Here is a 6,311-nt window from a genome sequence, read left to right on the forward strand (position 1 = left end):
ATATCCTTCTTTTGCTTCTTCCCAACATACTTCACTTTCTTTTGCTTTTGTTTCTTAATCACTACATCATTCTTAACCTCCTTTTCTTTATCAACAACCTTTTTTGGCACTCTAATCTTTGCATCTGTAGCTTCTTCTCCACCATCACCTAAAACAGTAGGTGACAATTCATCATTGGAAAACCTACAAGCCATTTTCACGGATATTCTTTCACTCCTCCTCCTTTTCATTATTTAATTAACACAAAAAACAACTACTTAGAACACATGTTAATAATTACTCTACTTGGATATTAAATACACCATATGCAACAACTACAAACAACAATGAAAATTACTCTATTCATGAAAATAATTATACTACAGCCTAAGACCATATTCCGAAAGCCTTAAACAAAAAAGTTACACACCAAAAACAGCTATTTAGAACACATGTTAATAATTACTCTACTTAAGGATACTACATACACTATATATGCAACAACTACAAACAACTATGAAAAAAACTCTATTCAGGAAAAATAATTACACAACAGCCTAAGACCATATTCCAAAAGCCTTAAACAGACAAGTTTCACACCAAAAACAACTAGTTAGAACACATGTTAATAATTACTCTAATTATGGATACTAAATACACTATATACACAAAAACTACAAAGTACTATGAAAATTACTTTATTCATGAAAATAATTACACTACAGTCTAAGACCATATTCCGAAAGCCATAAACAGACAAGTTGGACACAAGAAACAGCTAGTTAGAACACATGTTAATAATTACTCTACTTATGGATACTAAATACACTATATACACAACAACTACAAACAACTATGAAAATTACTCTATTCTTGAAAAATAATTACACTACAGCCTAAGACCATATTCCAAAAGCCATAAACAGACAAGCTGGACACAAGACGCAACTAGTTAGAACACATGTTAATAATTACTCTACTTATGGATACTATATACACTATATACGCAACAACTACAAACTACAATGAAAATTACTCTATGCATTAACAACACTACAGCCTAACACCATATTCGAAAAGCCTTAAACAGACAAGTTGCACACCAAAAACAGCTAGTTAGAACACATGTTAATAATTACTCTACTTAAGGATACTAAATACACTATATACACAACAACTACAAACTACTATGAAAATTACTCTATTCTTGAAAAATAATTACACTACAGCCTAAGACCATATTCCAAAAGCCATAAACAAACAAGTTGGACACAAGAAACAGCTAGTTAGAACACATGTTAATAATTACTTTTCTTATGGATACTAAATACACTATATACACAACTACAAACTACTATGAAAATTACTCTATTCATGAAAAATAACTACACTACAGCCTAAGACCATATTCCAAAAGCCAAAAACATACAAGTTGGACAATAGAAACAACTAGTTAGAATACATGTTAATAATTACTCTACTTATGGATACTAAATACACTATACACACAAGAACTACAAACTACTATGAAAATTACTCTATTCATGAAAAATAATTACCTAGAGCTTAATACCATATTCCAAAAGCCTTAAATAGACAAGTTGGACATAAGAAACATCTAGTTAGAACACATGTTAATAATTACTCTACATATGGATATTAAATACACTATATACGCAACAACTACAAACAACTATGAAAATTACTCTATTCATGAAAAATAATTACACTACAGCCTAAGACCATATTCCAAAAGCCTTAAACAGACAAGTTGCACACCCAAAAAAAAAACCAACTAATTACCTTATGTAATTACACTATAACCAGTTTTGATGGTTATAGTATGATAATTACACTACTTGGAAAAGTTATTATAGAAACAGATAGAGTAATTACCCGTTGGTCTATCATGGATTTTTTTGCTTATTCGTTCGCTATAACCCAGTGCTTTAGCATCTAAATCTGTTTGAATGTGTAGAAAATGCATTAAACATTAGAGATTTGCATCATTTTTTTATCGGCCTAAACCCTAGCTATATGAACACCCAATTGATGGATGATTCGTCTTAAATTACTTTTCATTGCTATCTTTATTAAGTGAAAACAGCGTTTGAAAGGTGAAATTGATGGATGATTCGTCTAAAATTGTTCGATGATCGATAATAGTTTTTGAGTTTTGTTTGGGTTTTGAGTGGATTCTTCTGGAGATTGATATCGACGAAAATGGGTTTTGTGTGTAAAAAGGTAAGTTCGAAATATTTACATAATTGCCACCACTATTTTGTTTGATTCGTACGTTTAGTACGAAATTTCACCTTGTACAATAACGACGCCATATATATATATATATATATATATATATATATATATATATATATATTTGTTGAACGATTTTTTGAAAGAAAACCATATAGGAATTCAAAATTTGAAATTGTGGCAGGCTCCATCCCAATGAGAGGGATTTTAAAGAGATGCTTCAAGAGTTGTAAGTTAGGCTTTTAAATTTGTAAAACTCTTATTTTTAAGAGTTTTGTGTAAAATTACTTTATTGTACTTCGTATATGTATTTTAATATAGTATGTATGTATGTATGTATGTATGTATGTATGTATGTATGTATGTATGTATGTATGTATGTATGTATGTATGTATGTATGAGGGTTCTTTATGAGAATCATTCGATTAATGAAATCATGCTACTACATCTATCTTGTGTGTTTCAATTACAATTGTTCATACTGTTATTGATTGTTAATCGAATCGAACTCTCCACATCCGTCCATTATTATCATTCAAGAGTGAATACATGTTACGATTAGATCCCGGAACCGAGCTCGTTTATACATGTTCGTTCATGACACACGCTTCCGCACCGGGGCTCTGTTCTGTCAATTGGTATCAGAGCGAGGTTACCCAATCGTTCAGACTAACCGTTGAATTTGATTCAATTCGCTATTGAATCCACCATGGAGGTGAAACAATGAAGTTTGTTGATGTTTTTATTTTTGCATGGATTTGGATGAAATTTGATGATTGAAGGATTATAAATGTGGATTGATGTTTGGGTTGATGATTAGTTCGGAGATTCTACATCAATTTCATGTTTATGTATTCAGCTTTGTCCAAATTTTCAGTTTTCGATTCGTTTTTGGTCGAACTCATTTATATTTGATGTTTCAAATATGAGTATTTGATAAACTGATGTTAGATCGGTGATTGAATGATAATTTCGAGATGATTTGAATGATTTATAGTGCTCAAATTCAAGTTACAAATGTTTAATTTTAGATCTTAAGTTTTAGGTCAATTTTGGGAGAAAACTGAAATAACGTGTTTAGGGTAAATTGGTGACTGATTCTGGTTAGTAAGATGATTATGAGGTTATCGTTGAATTCTATTTGGTCCCGAGCAGATGTTGTTGCTGATTGTTCTTGAGCAGGTTGCTGATTTGGGCGTTCAAACACAAGTAGATGGATGCTTGTGCAATAGATTTCTCAGAATCGGTTTCATCTTATGTGCTTAAGATGAAAATCCATATTGATCGACTCGAACGGCTTAATTGTCCCGTCTCAAAAGAGTTAGCCACATATATGATCCTTAATGGCCTAACTAAAAGGTTTGAGACTTTTGTCATGAACTACAACATGAATGGATGGGACAAAAGCATTGGTGAGCTTCACGCAATGCTCAAAACGACTGAAGCGGGAATGGGTAAAAACATTTCACCCGTTCTCACGATCAATGAAGGTGGCAATAAGAAAAGGTATCATCCGGAACCTAAGGCAAAGGTTGATAAAGGTAAGGGACACTTCAAGGGTAAGTTCCAAGGAAAGGCTAAAGCGGAACCAACCAAACCAATGGAGAAGAAGCTAAAGGTTAGCTCGGAGGATCCGTGCTTTGGTTGTGGTGAGAAAGGACATTGGATGAGGAATTGTCCAACCTATATCAAAGAGTTGAAAGCAAAGAGGGACTCGTGGCAAACCTCGGATACGAATTTCATGATCCATATTGATTTTAATGTTATTTCTTCTAACACATGGGTATTGGATACCGGATGTGGAACTCATATTTGCAATTTGTTGCAGGAGTTCAAAAGAAATAAGCATTACAAGAATGGAGATACAAGTCTCTTCATGGGCAACGGAGCAAAGGTTGACGTCGAAGCCCAAGGAGACTATATTTTAAAGCTTCCAAATGGTTTGGAAGTTGTTTTGAAAAACATTTTATATGCTCCTAGCTTGACTAGAAATATTATCTCTGTTTCACTTTTAAGACAATATGGTTATGATTTGAAGTTTGTAGACAATGGTATTTGTGTTTTCATGAATGATGTCTTTTATTTTAAAGCGATGCTGTCTAATGGAATTTATGAATCGGTTCATGATAACACATCCTTTGATAACATGTTGTACCAATCTAACACCAAGAACTCCAAGTGGATTTGAGTAAGACTTATCTTTGGCATTGTCGCCTTGGTCACATAAACAAGGGTCGCATTCATACACTTCAAAAGAATGGTCTTTTGGAATCAAATGATAATTCATTTGATAAGTTTGAATCTTGTTTACAAGGACATGTGACCAAAGAACCCTTTAGTGGAACTAATGATAGGGCTAAAGACTTATTAGGTATCATACATTCGGATGTATGTGGACCTTTTAAGGCAATGACAAGGAATGGTGAAAGATACTTCATTACCTTTATCGATGATTATAGTCGTCATGGGTATGTGTACTTGTTAAGACACAAGGATGAAGCCTTTGAAATGTTCAAAGTCTTCCAAAATGAAGTAGAAAATAAACTCAATAAAACCATCAAAGTACTTCATTCGGATAGAGGAGGTGAATAACTTGGTAATGCTTTTCAAGATCATCTTAGGAGTTGTGGAATCATCTCACAACTCACTCCACCCGGAACACCACAATATAATGGTGTGTCCGAAAGGAGGAATCGAACTCTATTGGATAAGGTTCAATCTATGATGGCTAGAAGCACATTGCCTCTATCATTTTGGGGTTTCGCATTGCTCTCGACAGCCCGTATTCTAAATATGGCACCAACCAAGAAAGTGGACGTGACACCTTTTGAAATATGGCATGGAAGGGTTCCATCATTATCATATTTAAAGATATGGGGTTGTGAGGTTTATGTTAACCACAACATCCAAAACAAACTTGAAATCCAATCCACTAAGTGTATCTTTGTAGGATATCCCAAAGACTCTATGGGATATTACTTCTACAACCCAACCTAGCAAAAGGTGTTCATTGCTCAAAAGGCCGAGTTCTTGGAAACTAAGTTCCTTATGTATGGAACTAGTAGAACGGTGGAACTCGAGGAGGATCGAGAACCACATGCCGATACACGTTTGGTTGATACTATCACTTAACAAGAGGTTGTTGAGAATGATCAAATGGTTGATCAAGAGACACAAAACGTTCGAAAATCTGGTAGAATTAGTAATCCACCCGAAAGATATGGATTTTTCATGGATGGATGCTATGTGGTAGATTCGGATGAACCCAACACATACCATGATGCAATGTCACAATCCAATTGTGACAAATGGATTGAAGCTATGAACGTTGAGATGCAATCCATGCATGACAACCAAGTATGGGATTTGGTTGTACCACCTCTTAACTCCAAACCGGTTGGAAGTAAGTGGGTTTTCAAAAGGAAAACTGATATGTTTGGAAACTTGGATACTTATAAAGTAAGACTTGTAGCAAAAGGTTTTACTCAAACTCAAGGGGTTGATTATGATGAGACATTTTCGCCTGTGGCAATGCTAAAATCTATTAGGATATTATTTGCCATAGCCGCATATTATGACTATGAGATTTGGCAAAGATGTCTATATGGTTCAGCCCGAAGGTTTTGCCGATCCACAACATCCTAATAAAGTATGCAAGTTAAAGAAATCAATCTATGGACTGAAACAAGCATCTAGAAGTTGGAATCACCGTTTTGATAAAAAGGTTAAGAAACTTGGATTCATCAAGAACGCTGATGAGGCTTGTGTGTATTTGAAAGCTAGTGGGAGCATCATTACTTTCCTAGTATTGTATGTTGATGACATACTTTTGTTTGGGAATGACATTCCAACCATGGAAGGTGTAAAATCATGGCTTGGAAGTTGTTTTTCCATCAAAGATCTTGGTGAAGCCGCCTATATTTTGGGAATGAAGATCTATAGGGATAGATCAAGGCGGTTGATAGGTTTAAACCAAAGTGCAAACATTGATAAAATCTTGAAAAGGTTCAAGATGGAGAACTCTAAGAAAGGTTTGGTACCCGTTAAATCAGGAACGATATTGAGTGCGTCTCAA

General features: G+C 34.3%; 1 long non-coding RNA gene across 2 annotated transcripts; it reads right to left on the minus strand.

Annotated features, from left to right (window-relative positions):
* Positions 1-404: 404 nt before the first annotated feature.
* Positions 405-2,330, minus strand: LOC143583474 (uncharacterized). Of its 2 annotated transcripts, none has more exons than XR_013144177.1 (3): positions 1,609-2,330; positions 939-1,091; positions 405-418 (listed from the first exon to the last, which is right to left on the minus strand). It is a non-coding gene; the product is annotated as an uncharacterized LOC143583474 (long non-coding RNA). The 2 variants fall into 2 exon arrangements; XR_013144176.1 differs by lacking the exon at positions 405-418 and adding an exon at positions 511-588.
* Between the last annotated feature and the right edge of the window lie 3,981 nt (positions 2,331-6,311).

This window comes from Bidens hawaiensis, unplaced genomic scaffold (assembly GCF_021521415.1).
Source record: "Bidens hawaiensis isolate Kalapana, Puna unplaced genomic scaffold, B.hawaiensis_p1.1 tig00032407_1, whole genome shotgun sequence".
Taxonomy (NCBI): Eukaryota; Viridiplantae; Streptophyta; class Magnoliopsida; order Asterales; family Asteraceae; genus Bidens; species Bidens hawaiensis.